General features: G+C 43.6%; 1 long non-coding RNA gene across 1 annotated transcript; it reads right to left on the bottom strand.

Annotated features, from left to right (window-relative positions):
* Positions 1-2,766: 2,766 nt before the first annotated feature.
* On the bottom strand, positions 2,767-7,595 carry LOC308331379. The gene is made up of 4 exons (XR_013965586.1): positions 7,471-7,595; positions 6,057-6,460; positions 5,144-5,261; positions 2,767-3,120 (listed from the first exon to the last, which is right to left on the bottom strand). It is a non-coding gene; the product is annotated as an uncharacterized lncRNA (long non-coding RNA).
* Positions 7,596-10,249: the final 2,654 nt, after the last annotated feature.

The raw sequence follows: 10,249 nt of genomic DNA, 5'->3' as shown, positions 1-10,249 counted from the left end.
TCTGCAGGGAGCAAACAGCAGCGAAACAAAGAATAAGATTGAGAATAAAATTGAATATTGAGACTTTCTGGAGTGTAATGTTGGTCTGACAAATGTTGGTTCCACAAACAAAATACAGTATAACAACAGTATCAGTAATAATAAAACATGTAGGGTCAAATAATGAAGCAGAATTAAATAATGTAGATAGATTTATGCAATGGGGGGAAAATCTAAATGGCAGGAGAAAGAATAGACTTTAACAGACTCAAACAAGTCACCACCATACTTTTCTGTTCTAATACTTTTTCTGAAAACTCTTGATCAAGCGAATAAGAAATACCACTAAGAAAATAACATTTAAAATGTTAAGTTTACTACAATAATTCAACACATTAATGAAAAAAATATATAAAACACTTATGTGGATATGCTGTGTCTATGTCTTTCTATGTCTCTATAATTAAGCTCTTGTCATACTGTTCAAACTAAACAGATTTATCTTTCATATGTGTGTGCTCATGGCACAAAGAGTAAAACTAAAGGAACAGTTTAAATCCAGTGTGTACAACCTTGTGAACTTCTACATCATTTGAGTGACTGAAAGCTTTTCCACAGACATCACAATGAAAGGGTTTCACCCGTGTGGAATATCTGGTGGCTTTTAAGGACTTTCATGTTAGAGAAGCGTTGTCCACACTGATCACAACTATAGGGTTTCTCTCCAGTGTGGATTTTCTGGTGGGTTTTAAGGCCGTCCATTCGAGAGAAGTGTTGTCCACACTGCTCACATCCATAGGGTTTCTCGCCAGTGTGAATTCTCTGGTGGCTTTTAAGGCTGGACAATTGAGAGAAGTGTTGTCCACACTGATCACATCCATAGGGTTTCTCTCCAGTGTGAATTCTCTGGTGTTTTTTAAGGCTTGACATCATAGAGAAGTGTTGTCCACACTGATCACATCCATAGGGTTTCTCTCCAGTGTGAATTCTCTGGTGTTTTTTAAGGCTTGACATCATAGAGAAGTGTTGTCCACAATGATCACATCCATAGGGTTTCTCTCCAGTGTGAATTCTCTGGTGTTTTTTAAGGCTTGACATCATAGAGAAGTGTTGTCCACACTGATCACATCCATAGGGTTTCTCTCCAGTGTGAATTCTCTGGTGGCTTTTAAGGCTGCACAATTGAGAGAAGTGTTGTCCACACTGATTACATCCATAGGGTTTCTCTCCAGTGTGAATTCTCTGGTGGCTTTTAAGGTTGGACATGGCAGAGAAGTGTTGTTCACACTGATCACATCCATAGGGTTTCTCGCCAGTGTGAATTCTCTGGTGGATTTGAAGGCTGTCCATTCGAGAGAAGTGTTGTCCACACTGCTCACATCCATAAGCTTTCTCTCCAGTGTGGATTTTCTGGTGGTTTGTAAGGTTGGCCAATTTAGAGAAGTGTTGTCCACACTGATCACATCCATAGGGTTTCTCTCCAGTATGAATTTTCTGGTGGGTTTTAAGGTGGTCCACTCGAGAGAAGTGTTGTCCACACTGCTCACATCCATAGGGTTTCTCTCCAGTGTGAATTCTCTGGTGTTTTTTAAGGCTTGACATCATAGAGAATTGTTGTCCACACTGCTCACATCCATAGGGTTTCTCTCCAGTGTGGATTCTCTGGTGGCTTTTAAGGTGGGCCAATCGAGAGAAGTGTTGTCCACACTGATCACAACCATAGGGTTTCTCTCCTGTGTGAATTCTCTGGTGTGTTTTAAGGGTGGACATTTCAGAGAAGTGTTTCCCACACTGATCACACCCAAAGGGTTTCTCTCTAGTGTGAATTCTCTGATGGCTTTTAAGTTTGGACATTACTGAGAAGTGTTTTCCACACTGATCACATCCATAGGGTTTCTCTCCTGTGTGAATTCTCTGGTGGTTTGTAAGGTTGGCCAATTGAGAGAAGTGTTGTCCACACTGATCACATCCATAGGGTTTCTCTCCAGTGTGGATTCTCTGGTGGCTTTTAAGGTGGGCCAATCGAGAGAAGTGTTGTCCACACTGCTCACATCCATAGGGTTTCTCTCCAGTGTGAATTCTCTGGTGTTTTTTAAGGCTGGACATTGTGGGGAAGCGTTTACCACACTGTTCACAACCATAGGGTTTCTCTCCAGTGTGAATTATCTGGTGTGTTTTAAGGCTGTCCATTCGAGAGAAGTGTTGTCCACACTGATCACACCCATAGGGTTTCTCTCCTGTGTGAATCCTCTGGTGGTTTTTAAGGCTGGACATTGTGGGGAAGCGTTTACCACACTGTTCACAACCACGGGGTTTCTCTCCTGTGTGAATTCTCTGGTGGGTTTTAAGGGTGGACATTTCAGAGAAGTGTTTCCCACACTGCTCACATCCATAGGGTTTCTCTCTAGTGTGAATTCTCTGGTGGGTTTTAAGGGTGGACATTACTGAGAAGTGTTGTCCACACTGATCACACCCATAGGGTTTCTCTCCTGTGTGAATTCTCTGGTGGTTTGTAAGGTTGGCCAATTGAGAGAAGTGTTGTCCACACTGCTCACATCCATAGGGTTTCTCTCCAGTGTGGATTATCTGGTGGCTTTTAAGGTGGTCCACTCGAGAGAAGTGTTGTCCACACTGCTCACATCCATAGGGTTTCTCTCCAGTGTGAATTCTCTGGTGTTTTTTAAGGCTGGACATTGTGGGGAAGCGTTTACCACACTGTTCACAACCATAGGGTTTCTCTCCAGTGTGAATTTTCTGGTGGGTTTTAAGGCCGTCCATTCGAGAGAAGTGTTGTCCACACTGCAAACATCCATAGGGTTTCTCTCCAGTGTGGATTTTCTGGTGGCTTTTAAGGTTGCCCAATTGAGAGAAGTGTTGTCCGCACTGAGCACATCCATATGGTTTCTCTCCAGTGTGAATTATCTGGTGTTTTTTAAGGCTGGACATTGTGGGGAAGCGTTTACCACACTGTTCACAACCATAGGGTTTCTCTCCAGTGTGAATTTTCTGGTGGCTTTTAAGTTTGGACATTACTGAGAAGTGTTGTCCACACTGATCACAGCAATGGTGTTTTTTTCTTTGTCAAGCTTCTCTTTTCATTCACCTCTGGTAGGTCAGGGCAGTCAGACTGATGATGCAACACTGGATTGGAAACAAATACAAAGGAAATATTGTTGGTTGGTAGAAAGACAGCACTTTATGGACTTAAAAGTAGTTTTGCAACAAATCCCTGTCATGTAGCTAGCTGACAATGGCCTTAAAAACCTTAACATGACAATGGCCTTAAAAACCTTAACACATTGCATGACTCAAAATATATGTATTACCGGTATGTGGTTAACACCCTGAACGCACAGGACGAAGTTCACCGTCCTTTCAATTAGTAACGCCCGACACCCAGGACGAAGATTGGTCAAAAAGAGGTTATTGATATCAAAACCGATCGCATCGCTCCACAGCCTGGGAGCCGATGAGACTTAATCACAGTAGATTTAATCATACCTCCCGTTGTTGTCGATCACCTCTAGAGTGTTTTGGCTACATCTAGCTGCTTCAGCCACATCCGGGATAACATCCGGTCCGTCTTTAAAAGTGCTGCGCTGCTATAAATTGCTTGGCGCAATGATTTAATGGATTAAATAACCCTGGGGTTATCGGGGTGTTAACTCATACTTAATGCTAAATGCAGTTTCACGTAATTGATTAAAATGTACATTCTTTCCCTTGCCTTTTGAACATTGAATCAAACTAAAAACATACAGAAAAACTCTGAGGCTCTAGATAAATTAGGGTGTAGCAATAAACTTCAAACCAAAACCTCAAACTTCTCCATTATCTCAAGCGGCTCCATTATCACAGACAAACTAATAGTTTCTTCATCAACATTGCCACCTGGTTGGTTAGTAATCCAAGGCCCACTATACAAAATTAGGGGCTCAAAAAGACTCAAAAAAACTCATTGCCCTTCAGATGATGATGATGAAGAGGCATCACTTGACTCGGGAGGCAAGATTTTCCATTTATCATTTTCAGAACTAAATGGCAACTAAATGGTGTCTGAATTATGTCATTCAAGCTGGGCGTGTGAAATAGTGCGCATAGCCGCATATCCTCGATTGTTATCTATATTTCTACTGTGCACTGTTCAGATATCGAGATAAGTGAAGCAGCCCCCCCACCACAAGAGGCCGCTGTTGGCAGGGGTAGGTTTACATTTCTGCATACATTACACTTGCACACAAAATGCATTTATTGTAGTCTATATGTAAATATATATTATGTATTGCTATAAATAATTGTCAGGTCGAGACAAGGTCTGCATGTGTGTCTGCAACCCATCAATGATGGTGATCCACTTGACTTAACGTAACATATTTATTTACTATACTAAATGGTAACTTACCCAGGTCTCATGACATCACGTGACATCATCAGGGATGTCATAGTAAATGCGACCCGCTGTCGCCCTGCTGTCGTAAATAATATGTCAGAACCGGTTCTGACATTATAGTTATTAGTTTAGTTCAGTTTAGTTGAGATTCCTTCCTCATCTATCCTCTTCGATGTCTCCCTTTTGACCGATATCTGTCCATTCAAACTCTAGACAGGCCTGCCCCAAAGCTTTTAGTGCAGCCGCGCCCGGCAGCCGGCGAAATCTAGAGTTCTAAAATTAAGGCCCGGCCATACCTGGGCCCTCATCAAACCCTGTACACTCAAGAAAATGTACCCGCTACCAACCTTCCCAGAACTCCATATGGAGCTGACTTGTTCTGACATTCCATATGTTGATCTGACCTCTTCAAATCCTGTACACTCAAGACATGCTCTTTATATGGCTGGTAAAGAATTAATTCCATGTTGATATGACCCCCCCCCCCATGCCAAAGCGCCAGTGCTCGCCCAGCAGTCTTCCGTCAACGAGGTGCACGCGCCCTAAAGGGCATGCTAGAAACATAATTATTTGTTCTGTGTAAAGTAGAGACTTGCAGCTTTTGTGACATTGTGGTCATATCACACATTGTTCTATTGACCTTGAAATATTGGTGAACATTATGAAAAAGGCTGGCAGATGGCAATATCAACTGATATTAGGGCTGGCATTCAAAGGGTTTTAAGTAATTACTATTGAGAAATGAGGGGAAACAAAAAGAAAAAACAAACAAACCAAGGTCTTTGGGGTCCTCCTGTTCAGCAGAAATGTCCCTGGTCAAGAGGGTTCATCTTCACCTGAAGTCTGGAGTCCAGTCCTGGATTTCCAGATGTGATCAGAAATGACTGATATCCTGGAGGAGTTGTGGAGAAATGACACATGACACACTGATCACATCCATAGGGTTTCTCTCCAATATGAATTATCTGGTGTCATTTCGCCATACAGGCATGGCAGTGAACCAACTGCTGGAAGTGAACATTTACTGTGCTTCAGCCTATAATGTGTAATTAATTGTGCTCGGCCAGTGAAGGACACGGAACACAACTTACGGTCAGTGACCTGGAAACAGAGCAAGGGGGACAGACTACCTCCACATGGACAATATTTACAGAAAGGTTATGCAAAACATATATGGCTTAACCTCATATATAGCTGCTACTATAGTAGGTGTTTAGTCGTGTAGTACAGGGGTTCTCAACCCTTTTGCCTGAGACCCCCGGGAATACTTTGGCGACCCCCCGAGGGGTCGCGACCCACGGGTTGAGAACCCCTGGTGTAGTACCTTGGCATGATGTACCATTGTACCCCTCACACACACACACACACACACACAAACATAACCGCAAGCACGGGAGCAGCTCATGTTCGCCAACCAGCAGCCTATGTTCGCCAAGCAGCAGTGCATGTCGGAAGCAGTGCATGTTCGCCAAACAGCAGTGCATGTTCGCCAACCTTAACGCATGTTCGGACTAACGGTACTTCGGATCTATATGGGCAGTCCCATCAGATTTGTAAAGCGTCAATGTTATTTCCTTGAGCAGTACCTCCGACAAATTCCAGCAATGCACTCTACAGTGTATAGGTCTTGCCCAGTGTTGTCTAAAACCATAACCGTATATGAAGAGTTAAGAGTGGACATACTCACATTTAATCTGACGGTGGTGATGGGCCGTTGGGTGGAGTAGAAACCAGGGCCTTTCAACAGGTTGAGGTGGTGATGGGCCGTTGGGTGGAGTAGAAACCAGGGCCTTTCAACAGGTTGAGGTGGTGATGGGCCGTTGGGTGGAGTAGAAACCAGGGCCTTTCAACAGGTCGAGGTGGTGATGGGCCGTTGGGTGGAGTAGAAACCAGGGCCTTTCAACAGGTTGAGGTGGTGATGGGCCGTTGGGTGGAGTAGAAACCAGGGCCTTTCAACAGGTTGAGGTGGTGATGGGCCGTTGGGTGGAGTAGAAACCAGGGCCTTTCAACAGGTGGAGGTGGTGATGGGCCGTTGGGTGGAGTAGAAACCAGGGCCTTTCAACAGGTTGAGATGGTGGCACGTACAAGACACTGCAACGACAATAAATAAAAATAGTTGCAAAATACTAATTTAGTGTTCAACCTCGTCAAAAAGAATGTGGCCTGTATTTTTTTTTAATATATTTTTTAGCCTATAATCGAATTCTTTGTGAATTTAGGAAATACCTTTCTACTTTATACTCTCTACTTAGTTCTCGTCATGTGGTACATTTTATTATCAATATCAGGCGAATATTGCTCAATACAATGCGATCCGTCTAGAGTTTGAATGGACAGGTATCAGTCCAAAGGGAGATGTCGAAGAGAAAGGACGGGTGGGGTAGGATCAACATATGGAATGTCAGAACAGGTCCGCTCCATATATGGAGATTGAGGTCAGATGTACTGCAGTTGCTGACCAGCTCCATATATGCAAATCTAGATGATCCATCTCCATTTATGGCTATCCAGGGTTTGATGAGATCACTGTCGTGATCTTCATATATGGAGACGGCCATATTTGGAGTGTGTCACGAGGCGTGATGGCTGCTGTGTACGGGCATCTGCGTGTAAGGGCATCTATGTCTATTGTCTTGTTCCTGTTAACTGTATTGTCCTGTCTGTCTTTGTTTTATGTTTGTTTGTTTTTGTTTTCTTGTTTTTTTCCCTTCTGTTTACTTTGTTGTATTATTCTACCTATGAAAGCCATTTATCTGTCAGAAGGGTTAAGGCACTATAAGCTCAGGCTTCAGCCTACACCTTTTTGGTCAATGTTTCTTTTGCAAAAAAAAATAAAAAGCAGGCACTGTATTGATTTGTTATAATGACCAAAATAAATAAACTCTACTCTAATAACTTTAATAAGTAGCCTACATTTTGAAGCCAATACTTAAATGTTGAATCCGGGACTTGGAGTATTTCTATATATTGCAGTATTATTGATACGCACACTTAAGTAACAAATGTGAGTACTTTTCCCAACCACTGTTATTAAACAGAGTGCTAGCTGTTAGCCACAGTATGAACAACTAGTTAGCAATACATTGTTTGGTTTATCTCACCGAGTGGGTTGTACGTTATTGGTTCTTCCACCAATCGGCGGCAGGATTCCCCTCTGGTAAAGCCCCACACTGTAGCCACAGCTGGTGCGTATATGTTTTGTTATTTATATCTGTTTTTTAATGCTTGATCTTCACTGCTCGATCGTGCGGTCCCGCGCCAAGTAGCCCGAGTGCGCCTGTTGAGCCAACTTGTTACTTGCCCAACTGTCCAGATTGGCAGATTCTGTGACAGAAATAAGCGACCAGTTATGTGAAAACAAGCCCAAAAGAAGCCACTAGGAGATTTGAAAATAGCAGATGTACAAGCTCACAGCGCGTTTTTTAAAAAGTGGAACATTTAAAGAATGTTTAACACAAATCTGTTATGGGGGTCCCTGGTACAAAATATGTGTAGCCGGCCCGTCTGTCTGTGTAGATGTTGTATTGTGTAGAATAGATAGATGTACAGAAAAAGTCCAAGGACGCTTATAACAAGCGGCGGACATGGCAACACTGGTTGAAAGGACACGCAGATATGACGTCATTTTTTAGCTGCACTGGTCTGCGACTGTTTATTGTTTAACATTTAACATTTAACAAAGGCAATACTTACAATTGTTTACAAACACTAACTCAAAATAAAACATAGTAGGCCTAGGCCTACAGTAAAATAAAATATAAAATAAGAAATAAAAAACATAGGAGAAATTAGGCTATGGTTTACATAAGGTGTTCTTTTAACTTGCGTGAGACTGCTTCCAAGTACTTCAGGAAACACAAATGAAACTAAAACACTTTTAAATACATTTCAATAAAAATAAAATAATGTCATAATTAACCTATAGGCTTACCTATAGCCCTGCGTCATGACAGTCATGATGCAACTGGAGGCACTTTTTGTAACCCATTTTTCACCCCTGTGTCAATCATCTAATGTGATCCTGGGCTCTACACACCCTCCACCAACCTAGTCCCCATATATGGGGGACAAGGGGAGAGCAACGGACTTGAACTCATGCTTCCTTCATGCCTGAGTGTCCAAGTTGCTCCTTTACACCCGACAGGGGGGAGTTTCCCTGGTTGGACGTAGCGCGTGGAAGGAACACGTTATTCCAACCAGTTCCTTTCCCCTCCATCAGGCGCCCCGGCTGGCCAGGGGGAGGCAGTTTAGTGACCAGGATTACTGCATGTTTTTTTACTTTTGTGAGGGTACCTACCCTAGGGGACACAGGGAGAACATGCAAACTCCACACAGAAAGGCCCTTTCGCCAACCCCGCCTTCGGGTATGGGCACTGATGACGCAGAGGAGGAAACACGCCGCCAGCACCCACAGCGTCCCGAGCAGGAATCGAACCCAGGACCTTCTAGCTGTGAGGCGACAGCACTACCAACTGTGCCACCGTGCCCCCCCTGGAGGCACTTTTACGTGATCTCGTGAACAGCATGAAAGCTCTGTTGTTCCTCTCTAGGCCTAAGGCAATCAGCTTAAGCCTGATGTTGCACGTATAGTTTGTAGATCGGCTATTTTGGACATGCAACACCGTCGGTGTTCGACAGTACGACAAAGTATGAAATGGGCAGCACTGCAGTCGTCCTAATTGCCTCGTTGTTACTGTCAGAAAACTCCACATCGGGTAAAAAAAAAACACACTTTAGTGTCTAGCTCACCTTGATCCAGTTTCACGGTCTGTCAGGCTGTCTGTCTGTCAGTCTCTCTCTCTCCCTTTCTGCTCATTGCCTATGGCAAACATTGATCTCTTTCAACCCATCGTCTCTAGAGCAGCTAGTGCATGGTTCTCAAAGTGGGTGCCGTGAGAGGCAAGTCCAGGAGTGCCTCCGCTCCAAATACTTTGATTATATTATAGCCTTTTTGGAATTTCTCAACTTCACTTCAGTTTAACTACTTGGACCCTCTTCTCTCTATAGTAAAACGGACCCGAGTTAAACTATACGTTCGTTCTTGTTCAGCCTACACCTACAGTATGCCAAGTCAGACTTGGCAGTGAAGAGACTGGGCAAGTCTCTTCACCAACAATAGCAGATCTTTGTAGATCAGCTACTGTATGTTTGGTGAATGTTCTCCCAAGAATAGGAATTCTGGTGTGGTTAAACGCATTAAACGAACGTTATTTTCAATCTGTCCTAATGGAAACAAATATTCTCTCTAGTTTTCCTCCTGACATACTGTATCTTTTGGGGGAAAATGTACACATGTACGTACCGTTAATATGACAAAAGGTGCTATAAAGTAACAATGTAAAGCAGGGGTAGTTAGACAAGAATGTTTGAGAACCACTGAGAGGGTATAAGTAGCGCTCTTCTTCTTCCATTCTGCCAGCATAGTCCTGGCTCTGGCGATAACGTGCGTGACGCATCCACATCCATCACAGTACGTTCCTGTGTGAATCACGGCCTCCGGGTCAAACCATCCCTGCATGAGACATGGATCATCATCAAGGTCACGGCGGTGGCAGCTATAGCGGCCTGCTTTTCCAGAAAGGATGGCAGGCAGCACACATCTCTCTCCCAAGGACGGAGTGATTTCTTTCTCTGGTTTTGTTTTTCAGGCCCCCAACTTCGGCTTCACTTTGGCTTCCCACCAGTAGCGGTTTCTTACCGTGTAGTATATAGGCTACTATACTCTGCTGGATGCTGCAGGGTTCAACTGGTACGAAACCATGGGTCTCTGCACTGCAGAGATAAACGCTGCACAATTATTTGCCACATTTTGCAGCAATTACCTGCTCTGCCCCGGTGGATTCAGGCTATAGCGGGAGGAGGGGGTATATAGGCTGAGGC

Source organism: Protomyctophum bolini (assembly GCF_963924005.1).
Source record: "Protomyctophum bolini genome assembly, chromosome: 17".
In the NCBI taxonomy this organism is placed as follows: domain Eukaryota; kingdom Metazoa; phylum Chordata; class Actinopteri; order Myctophiformes; family Myctophidae; genus Protomyctophum; species Protomyctophum bolini.
This window is presented reverse-complemented; position numbering and strand designations above follow the sequence as displayed.